This window comes from Cryptomeria japonica, chromosome 7, assembly GCF_030272615.1.
Source record: "Cryptomeria japonica chromosome 7, Sugi_1.0, whole genome shotgun sequence".
Classification (NCBI taxonomy): Eukaryota; Viridiplantae; Streptophyta; class Pinopsida; order Cupressales; family Cupressaceae; genus Cryptomeria; species Cryptomeria japonica.
In genome coordinates this window covers 31,849,850-31,861,926 of record NC_081411.1, presented here as the reverse complement: position 1 = coordinate 31,861,926, position 12,077 = coordinate 31,849,850, and positions in this window count along the sequence as shown.

Sequence of the window (12,077 nt, the reverse complement as noted above, 5' to 3'; positions counted from 1 at the left end):
TTTCTTTATTATTCTAAAAATCGAATCCTCACAAATCTTCCTCTTAGCTAATTAATTTCAATTAATTAGTTAACCTACATGATTCCTACAAATCATCTTCTTAATTCATTATTAACCTAATAAATTCTTCTAGAAACTCCCTAAACTCACTTAACATTATTCTTCTAATTTTTTATTCCCTCCACTCATTCTCTCTCCTAGTCAAATTCTCCTACAAATATAAATCCCACCTAACATTTCCTCTAATCCCCCTCCTAATGAGTCGTTAATGGCTAATCATCATGATTAGCCACAAAGTCAACTCTTTGTCCTTTCATCCAGCCACTAGCTTTAAATGCTCTTTTTCTAGATGAATGTAAGATTTTCAAAATCTCACATTCCTCTAGGCATTTCCCTCTCCAAAGGAATTTTTAATTCCTTTTTATTCTTCTAATCCCCATAATATCCATTTTTGGAGAATTTTTAATTCCTCCAATGCATCTTGTAGAGTGTGGAGATACGAAATGCCTTTAAGGCATACTTCTTGGTCTCCACACCCTCTCTTGGACCTTGTGTGACCTCACAAGTAAATCTTAGCCCTTCATCTTGAATTCATCCTAGCCATCCGTTTTCCTCTCCTCTTCCTATAAAATAGGGTTCCATCCCTTCATTCAAAACATCTTGAAATCCAGTAAGCTTATGCTACCCTTTTGAGCCCAAGAAATCATCTTGGCAACTTGATCATCTCATCCGTATCAATCATCCTTATCATTTGTGCACAATATTGGAGAGTCATCCACATCCAACAATCAAAGGAGCACATCAAGTGGAGCATTATCAAGGGGCGCCTTCACTTCATCAAGCTCAATCCGAAGGAGAAGGTAAAATAGCAAGGTGAAATAGTCTTTTTATGATATTGTAGCATTCTGCATGTTTATTTCGTTATGTTTTGATTAGTTTACCTTTCCAATATGTTTTTCCCTCTTCATTTTGGCACACCCAGTGGGACTCACGTTCCTGAGAACTAATGTTGTTGTGTTTTTAGGTTTTTGTGAGTTGTGAGACACAGGTTCCAGAATAGTGTGACTATAGAAAAAAAATAAAATATATATATATATATATATATATATATATATATATATATATATATATATATATATATATATATATATATATATATATATATATATATATATATATATATATATATATATAACTTTTTCGCAGGTTCCAGAATCGCGGCTTTGCATTTCTGCGCGATAGCTCCTCCTTATTTTGTTCTTTTTCTATTTTTTTTTTATGTTTCTGTTTCTGTTGCAGCACGACAGCTCTGTTATCTGATTTATTATTTGATTTGTTGTCTGTTCTGTTTTAGTATAATCTGTGTGAAAGTAGGAGAGTATGCTCTTGTCTAAATAGACAATCAGAAATCCAGACCTTTCACTTTTCTATTATGTTTAGCATGACTGTATGCTCTAACCATATGAAAGTGTGAAAATAGGAGAGTATGCTCTTGTCTATCTAGACAATCAGAAATCCAGACCTTTGACACTTTTCTATTTGTGTAGTGCTACTGTCTGCTCTGTTAATCTGTCTGAAAAATTTTAGGCGCTAACTGTAGTATGCATTTAATTTATTTATTTCCTGTTATCTGCTCTGTTTAAATATAATCTGTCCACCCGCAGGAAAGTGTGAAAGTAGGAGAGTATGCTCTTGTCTATCTAGATAATTAGAAATCCGGACCTGACATTTTTTATTTTTATTCTGTTTACTACGATTGTTTGTTCTGTTAAATCTAGGGTTTCTGTCCGCTCTGTTAAATCTAGGGTTTCTGTTTTGTTAAATTTAGGGTTTCTGTTCTGTTAAATTTAGGGTTTCTATCTCATTAAATCTAGGGTTAATTGAAAAAAAAAAAGTAAATTTTTTTTCATTTTTTTGCCATATCTTCTTTATCTTGACTCCATTTTCCTCCAAATTTCACCAGATTCTTCGCATTGCCATTTTCCCTATTTTCTTCTGTGGAGGCCTTATCTCAAAAATCCACTTTTTGAAGCCCAAAATCCCATATTTCTCTATTTTTAGGGTTTGCCATAACTTCTTCCCTTTTCATCCAATCACTTCCAAATTTTTCCCATATTATCCATCTTCAACTTTTGCTTCTTTGTCCCTCTTGGACAAATTTTCCCATTCTTTCATCTCTCCTCCGAAATCCCCATTTTTTGCTTGCCTATCTCTTGGAAAGTGGTAAAAACCTAGTCAAACCCCATTTACCCATCAAAGCTTTCTTCAAATCCACATTTGTCATTAGTAAAAAAAAATTTATTCATGTTTTTCTATTCATTCCCAAAAAATAAAAAAAAATTAATATTTTTGTCATTTTGTTGATTTTTGCAGGACGCTTGTTGAAGACTATTTTTCCAAACTACTAATCAAGTTGTTTTGCAGGATGCTTTTTGAAGACTCCATTTTTCAAATTACTAATCAAGTGGTTTTGCAGGTTGCCTAGCTGATTCAACCAAATATTGTGCATTTATTTAAATTAGGCACCTAGATATTAATTAAAATGGAATGAACCATTGTCTTATGTGTCTTTAAGAAAAGTGTAAAGGTAGGAAAGTATGCTCTCGTCTTACTAGATGATCAAAAATCTAGACCCTCCAATCTTTTCTTGTTTGATTGTGTGTTTACCTCTAGCGGCCCTGCCCTCCCAACTTGCTCTTTGAGAAGGTAAGAGGGGAACGACCCAAGTGAGTACACCCGGACCTGGGATTCCCAACTCACTATAATAAATAGGCCATTGACTATGAAAGGGTTAATGGTTGGGGCTATATGAGAGTTCACTCTCACATTGGGTGCTTAGTAGGATCCTAGAGATCTCAATCATGCTTGCGTGACTACTAAGTTCTTGGTGCTTCGTTGGGCTATAGGCCTCAATTGCGCTTGTGCAACTTCAAAGGGTAGCTCCTAACGGGAAGACTTACTAAACACCTTGTTCATAGTGGCTAAAAACCCTCTAGTCATTGGTGCAAGAGGTTGGACCTCTGAAGCGGCCCATATTCTTATGGCCCTTAGTAGAGACACAAAGTTCACCATGAGGAGTTTTCATGGGAATTGATGCTTGGCTGCCCCGAGAAGTGAGTGCCGTGGAGGGGAGCCAGTGCGGTCAAGCATCTAAGTGTCCACTTTGGGTAAGAGTAGATGGGAAACCAATTGGGATTCAATGACTATTGTCCTTGCCATCCTTAAGAATGTTGTATATGAGCATGAGTGTCTTTGAGATAATATGCATTTAATCATTGTATTTGCTTTGTTTGATACATACTTGCCAAGAGTAGACTAAAAACACATCACTATCCCCAAACACTTTGCAAAAATATTTGTCAAGACACAAACAAATTGTCCAAGTCATTACCCACACCAAGTCCAGAAATGTGTCAAAACTCCATCCGTCCCATTTTTCATAAGCCTAAGAGAGAAGCTAAGAGTTTATCCTCTACATCAACATTCAAGTTTTTCCTTTGAAACACCTACTATCATCCAAATCAGGGTGGTCATATCCCTTCATACAACTTGCCATTTAAATAGATCCTTCATGTTCATGCCAAAGACAACCTAGTCATCAAGTTTTCTTCTAAACCATCACTACCATACCTTCTTCATCAATCATCCTCAAATTTATTAAGTCCTTTCATCCTCAAATTTCTTAAGTCCTTTCATCACAAATTTCTTAATTTCTTTCATCCACAAATTTCTTAAGTCCTTTCATCACAAATTTCTTAAGTCCTTTCATCCTCACATTTCTTAAGTCCTTTCATCACAAATTTCTTAAGTCTTTTCATCCTCAAATTTCTTAAGTCCTTTCATCACAAATTTCTTAAGTCCTTTCATCCTTAAATTTCCTAAGTCCTTTTATCACAAATTTCTTAAGTCCTTTCATCCTCAAATTTCTTAAGTCCTTTCATCAAAAATTTCTTAAGTCCTTTCATCCTCAAATTTCTTAAGTACTTTCATCACAAGTTTCTAAAATCCTTCCATCACAAATTTTCTAAGTCATTTCATCACATTTTTCCTAAGTCTTTTCATCACAAATATTGTGTATGGTCACAACTCAATCCCGAAAGAAAAAGATGGCTGATCAACAATATGGCATGCCAGACATTGGTGTCCTATATGAAGATCCCACGCAAGATCATACACAAAGTGGGCAACCAAGCGATCAAGATCAAAGCCAAAATCTTGACATGGTTAACCAAGATGAACTTTGTCCAGAAGTGCAAACTTTCCTAGCGGATTCTTATAATGAAGAGATGATAGATAAGTTTATTAAACACAATCCTACTACACTTTTGAAAACTCTTCTTGAACATGGAGCTCAACTTCCACCTGAATTTAATAGATCCGCTCTTGTCCAACAACCACAAGGAGACCTCACTCCCACACAAAGTGCTACACCTACTAATCAAACTCAGTCAATTGCAGCCCCATCAATCATCCAAGCCCAATCAATGCCACCCACGACACCTCCCACCACGGTCTCCATCCCGCCTTCTTCCTCCTTACCATCCATACCACTATCAAATCCAATCTCATCCATTCTCCAACAAACTTCTATGCCACCTTCTATTCAACCACATATTTCTATTCCACAAACTTCCCTTTCTCCCAACAATGTCGCAAATTTTATCCAGACCGCATTCAATCCCGTCATAGCAGTTGGTGGACCGCAACCAACTATCACATGAACCCCAGTGACATTGGTCATCACATCCCACGTTCCCACCTCCTCATCATATCAATATATTGGTGGTGGTGCACCTTCTTTAGTTCATCCAATTCTTGGGGCAGATACAATTCATCAATATCAAAGTCCACAACAAGACCTCATCAAGGAAATTCAAGACATGAAAAATATCATCAAAAACATGAAAGAAAAGACTAATAAAAGGAAAGCTTACTCATTCGAAGAGTTTTTCCCTTGTCCTTACGACCCATCTATATCAGTTGCACCATATCCCCTAGGATTTGAGATCCCTAAATTCACCAAGTATGAAGGCAAAGGAGACCCCCACAACCATGTCTGAGAATTCCACATCTTATGCCAAGAAGTCTCCTATAGTGACCTTTATCTTCGCAGACTCTTTCCCAAGAGTCTCACGGGAGACGCCTTGGCATGGTTCTCATCTTTACCATGAGGTTCCATTGTCTCTTTTCTAGACTTGGCAGAAAAATTTGTGGCCCACTATGCATACAACATGGGTAATGATGTTTCTATGATGGACCTATGTAATACAAAACAAAGGTCTAGAGAAACCTTCGCCAATTTCCTACAAAGATGGTGACATCTTATAAAAAAATTCTAGTGGGACATGCTAGAACAACATCAAATTGAACTATTTCAAAAGAACTTGGTGCCTGAACTTTCAAGACCTTTAATATCTCAATGTATCAAATCCTTCCAAAAATTGACTGATAAGGGCCTTGCCCTCGAATGTGTCTTGTTGGAGGAAGGAACCTTGAAACATTACCAGAAGTCATCACAAAGTTCTTCCTCTTATCATAGCGACAAGCCAAAATTTTGGGCTAAAAATAAAAATGTGGTCAATGATGGTGTAACTGATGCAAAGCAGGTCCAAACTGTGGTTGCTCCCCCAAAATCTAACAATCGAAACAATTCAAATCAATCTCAAAAACCTCACAACAATGTCTCAAGCCAGGGACGACCACCTTGATCGAATAATAGGACTCCAAGAGATTTCACTCCTCTTGCTGAGCCTATTGAAGTGGTGTTTCAAAAACTTGTCCAAGCAGGTATAGGGGTTTTTCCAATCACTCACCCGTTTGATCCCAATCAACCTAAACCAAGATGGTATAATGAAAATGAGTATTGTGAATACCATCGTATCAAGGGACATGATACACAAAAGTGTATGAAACTGAAGATCTACATATAAGATCTCATTGCTAGAGGTGAGATTGAGGTAGCAAATGCAAAACCTAGTAATAATAATGACAAACTCAAAATGTATCAGGAACCCTTCCCAAAGCATGATAAAGGAAAAGGCTCATCATCTAATGCAATGGGTTATGACTATGCAAATCACGTAACCGGTTTTGATTTTTTAGTAAGTCGCATTGAACCTGTAGACAATCTTGTCAATGTCATAACCATCCAAGGAGTTAATCCTCCTTCTTCCCAAAGCAGACCAAATCTGGCTAGAATAGTCATTCAAGGTGCCACACCTTCCACCTCCCATTTCCAGAATGACTGGAATGCAACTACACACCGAGGAAGAGTCACCATCCAAGGAGTTCCTCCCCCACCAAACCCCCCACCCATGTCTTCCACCCGCCGATATGACCTCCTTGATCAACTTGGGAAGACACCCACACAGATATCCATTTTGGAACTTCTCAAGACTTCTCCAGTCCATAAAGAAATTTTGGAACAAGCCCTTCTCCAATCACGTGTTCCTGATAACATCAACGCCACCCAATTTCAAACCCTCATTGGAAACCTTGCTGCCCAGCAGCACATTGTATTTAACTCCCAAGATGCTCCCACAGATGAGGACCATAACAAACCTTTGCACATCGAAGCTCTCATCCACAAGCATAAGGTCAAACGTATCCTAATAGATGGTGGATCTGGGCTTAATCTGTGTACATACAAATTAATAAAACAATTGGGACTTTCTGAGGATTTGATAGACACATCAGGAAGGATCACAATAAAGGCATATGATGATGCAGAAAGAATTTCAAAGGGCGTGATCACCTTACCTCTTCAAGTGGGCCCCATTACAATTGAAACCCCTTGCCAAGTACTCGATCTTGATCTCCCCTACAACATTCTCCTTGGGAGGCCATGGATTCATTCCTTGCAGGCCGTACCCTCCACCTATCACCAATGCATCAAATTCCCCTATAATGGAAAAGTGATCACTGTCAAAGGTGATCCCCAACCTTTTCAATATTGCAAACTATTAGAGGGGAAGCATCTGTATCATTGCCCACTAAATAGACCTTCACCAACGCCTCCATCTGACACATCGAATGTTGCCTCCACATCATCCCAACCAAATAATCAAATCAAGATCTTGGACAATGGCTATGGAGAATACAAATTGGAGGACATCTTATTAATAGGCAACCTCCCTCTCTCTCCTAAGTCATTTGCCAAAACAAAAGAGCTAAAAAAGGACCCGAAACTAGTCATGCAATGCCAAAACACTACCTTCTAGCAATGGGGCCCACTTGATAATGAGAACCTCAAAGCAGATATCTCTTCATGGCTGTATCAGGAAGAGGATGATGATCCAACAAGAATATCCAAAGAAACGTACCCAAAAGCATTTGCCATAGTTGAAAAATTGGGTTACAAAGGACATGGTCTGGGACCAGAGGAGAAAGGAAGAAAAGCCCCCATAAATCCTATCTCCTATAGATACAACAAAGGCTTGGGGTACACCCTGGTGCCTAAGATTACTATCATCGGTGCCCCTTCTAGTCCTTCTTTGGATATCGAAAGCACTGACGAAGAGGAATTCCACGAAATGCCTTATCAATACAAGAAAGATACCTTCTTCGACACTTACATCAATACCATCACCCCCGTAGCCCCTCTCACTTCACATGAGCTACATCTTCTCCATCCTAAACTCATTGACTAGGGCCAATGAGACAAACCCACTTTAGATATCTGTGCTGACGATAATGCTCTCATTTCTCTCCTAACAATGCAAAATATGGAAGATTGTAATAGAATTGAGGGTATTCAACTACATGAAAAGGGATACTTTGGTAGTCAAGTCAATGCCCTTATCACAAAAAAGATAATAAAAGAAAAAGATATGATTTCCTAAGTGAAAACCTCCCTGAGGTGCCTTTGGATGAACAAGAAATAAAAACAAAGGGCGTATCTGAAAGTGAAAACCTGGAAAAGGCACTTGACGATGAGGGATTTGACCTCCCCACCATTGGTTACCTTGCACAGGACAAATCAAATTTGTTGATAGAAGAAACAGACAGCATCAACATGGGCACCGAAGTCATTCTGAAAAATGTGCTCATTGCCAAATCCCTCACCGAAATCAAGAAACAAGATTTCATCAACTTCCTTACAGAGGTTAAAATCAATTTTGCATGGTCCTATTCTTATATGCCAGGGTTGGATCCTGCCTTGGTGGTTCACAATCTCGCTGTTCGCCCAGATGCAAAACCTGTAAAACAAAAACTCCGCAAAATGCACCCGCATATTGCTCTCTTGGTCAAGGCAGAACTTCAAAAGTTGTTAGACGCAGAATTTATCAAACCCATAGACTGCGCTGAATGGGTCTCCAACATTGTACTTGTCGGCAAACCTGCTGGGGGCATCCGCATCTGCACAGATTTTTGAGATCTAAATATACCTTGTCCTAAAGACAATTTCCTGCTCCCAAACATAGATATGATTGTTAATCTTACAATAGGACATGAAATGCTATCGCTAATGGATGGGTTTTCTGGATACAACCAAATCAGGATAGCAGATGAGGATCAGCATAAAACCACATTCACAACACCATGGGGTACTTTCTGTTATCGGGTCATGCCTTTTGGCCTTAAAAAATGCTGGAGCTACATATCAACGGGCAATGACAACAATTTTTCATGACCTCTTGCACAAAATTATGGAGGACTACATGGAGGATCTGCTAGGCAAATCCAAGACAAGACAAGAGCACATCCCTATTCTAAAACATATCTTCGAAAGATTGGAAAAATACAAGCTGCGCCTAAATCCCAAAAAGTGTGTGTTTGGTGTCACATCGGAAAAACTACTAGGATTCATTGTTTCCCACAGAGGCATCGAGGTTCATCCCACAAAGGTAAAAGCTATTATGGAAATGCCTCCACCAAAAACTCTCAGACAACTACGTAGTCTCCAGGGAAAACTCCAGTCTATCAGGCATTTCATTTCACAACTAGCTGACAAGTGCCATCCATTTGCACATTTGTTATGTAAAGACACAAAATTCAAATGGGATTGCCTCTGTCAAAAGGCCTTTGAAAAATTAAAAGAATATCTAGCCTCACCTCTAGTTTTGATGCCACTTACCCCTAGAAATCCCCTCATTTTGTACATATGTTCTACTACAGTGGCATTGGGGGCATTACTGGCACAAACAGATGATCAAGGGAGGGAACACACCATTTACTACATTAGTTGGACGTTGGTAGGATATGAACTCAACTACACCCCCATTGAAAGAGCATGTTTGGCATTAGTATTCAGCACACAGAAACTACGACACTATATGCTAAATAAAAAGACAAAATTAATTGCTAAAATTGATCCACTTAAATATCTCTTGTCAAAAGCTGCTCTCACTGGCAGAATGGCTAAATAGGTCATGCTTCTAAGTGAGTTTGACATTGAATATGTGGATAGAAAGGCAATCAAGGGACAAGTTATTGCAGATCAGTTGGCTGAAGCTCCACTTCCAGGCGACCATCCTCTTCTTACAGAATTACCAAATGAGTTCATTATGACTGTTGCCACATCCTCCACATGGAAATTGCATTTTCATGGCTCCTACACTCAAAATGGATCGAGGGCAGGGATATTATTGGTCACACCTCAAGGATATGGCATCCCCAAATCATACAAGATGGCCTTTGCATGTACTAATAACATAGTAGAATACGAGGCCCTCATCACAAGTTTACGCTTGGCTATCCACTGGAAAACAAAGGAATTACAAGTCTATGGTGATTCCCAGCTCGTCATAAAACAAGTCAATGATGAATACCAAACAAAAGATGATAAACTCCTTCCCTACCATACCATGGTTGAAGATCTTAAGCAACATTTCACACCAATCAAGTTTGATCAAATCCCACGAATAAACAACAGCACTACAGATGCAATGGCCACCATTGGCTCCCTCCTTCAAATGCAAGCACATAGTTAGAAGTGTGAGTTCATGGTCGAGCAATTGTTTATACCGGCATACGACATACCAGAATCTGAAATGGTGTGTTTTCTCGTTGGTCTAGAGTCCCCTTGGTACCAAGAAAACTTCACTTTCCTCAAAGACAACACCATTCCCCCACATCTCACCAAAAGCCAACAACAAACTTTCATCCGCTGATGTGCCCATTACACCATCCTTGCAGACACCTTATTCAGAAGGCATTTTGATGGTTCCCTCCTAAGGTGTTTAGATAAATAAGAAGCCAAATGGGCATTACGTGAAGTACATGAGGGCATCTGTGGGGCACACTCAAGTGGACTCACATTGGCTAAAAAACTTTTGAGAACAGGATACTATTGGCCTAAAATGGAAGAAGATGCATACAACTATGTGAAGAAATGCATCCCTTGGCAGCAGCATGGTGACAAGACTCATGCACTGTAACAAGAATTGCAGCCATTCATTACACCATGGCCCTTCTTGTAGTGGGGGCTCGATCTCATTGGGAAAATCCACCCTTCATCTTCCAACGGACATAAATTCATTATCACCGCCACCGAATACTTCACTAAGTGGGTAGAGGCTATCCCTCTTACTTTCACCACCAGCAAGCAAATATCCAAATTCATCCTGAACTACCTAATCTGCCGATATGGAATTCTAAAAGTTATCACCACAGATAATCGTAAACAATTTAAAAACCAGGATGTCAAAGAACTCTGCCAAAAATTCAACATCCAACACCGCTTCTCCACTCCATATTATCCCCAAGGCAATGGCCAAGCTAAGGCTTCTAATAAAACCCTAATAAAAATCCTCAAAAAGACAGTCAATGAAGTGGGCCGTGATTGGCACCTCCAAATCCATCCTGCATTATGGGCCTACCACACCTCCATCCACACCCCCACAGGTGCCACTCCTTATTCCCTAGTATTTGGTTCCGAAGCTATCCTTCCCCTTGAGATCGAGATCCCCTCTCTAAGGGTGTCACTGCAAAACATCCTACTAGAGGAAGAATACAAAATTGCCTGCTTACAAGAGCTATAATTGTTAGATGAAAGGTGCCTCAAGGCCTTGAATCATCTCCGAGTATATCAAAACCGTCTGCGCATGAGTTGTCATAAAAAGGTCAGAACCCGAGAATTCCAAGTTGGTGATCTTTTCCTCATGGAGAATCTAAAAAATCTAGAAGAAAGAGAAAAGAAAGGCAAGTTCGAGCCTAATTGGCTTGGACCATATGTAATCACAACGAAATATGGATCAGGAGCTTATCAGTTGGCTACTCCTAAAGGCGATCCTTTGGATGATCCGATGAATAGCATGCACCTCAAAAGGTTTTATGCTTAGTCCTCAGAAAGTCTTAAATTGTCAAAAAAATAAAAAAATGAAAAAAAAAAAGATCCTGAAAAAATTGTCACTTTGGTGCAAACTTGGCAAATAGGCACCTTATGATACAAAAAAATTAAGCAAAAAAGAAAAAAGAAAGAAAAAGAAAGAAAAACAATTCATGGTGCTATGGGCAAGTATCTTGGTGAAAACCTTTGTGCAGGTGCCAAGGTAAATAACCGGATCCACTGTCTATCATGTCGATACTACAAATCATTTGCCATCCAGCCCACCCATGCACAACATTCCTTCTTTTCTACCTCCCAATAAAACATGCGTATGATGATGAGTCTTCGCCTAAGTCATGAACAAGAAATGCCCCAGTGAAACTGAGCTTTTATGCCTCTGTATAAGCTTCAAGAAGTCTTGAGAAACAATCCCAAGTCCATCCTAGTTCTACTCTTGGCAAGAGGTATCATTTGGTCGCAAGGAAGAGACTTGTTAGATTTTGTTAGGTCTTTTCATATAGGCTTGCATTTTTTGCCCTGCAACTACCACTATTTACGACTGCCTGGGTTCTTCCATATCCAGGTATGTTATGATAGGTGCATACTGGGGCATATTTCATAGTATGGCATGTTTTGGATTCTTCTTGTATAAACCAGTGACTTGGTACTAGTGTTTATCAACACTTACCTTCTCATGTACAAGAGGTATCGGTGTGTTTGAGGGTTTCCTTGCACGAACCCACAACTTTGTTTTAGTGTTTCTTAACACTTGCATTGTTGTGTGCAAGAAATTCCCGTTTGTCTGTAG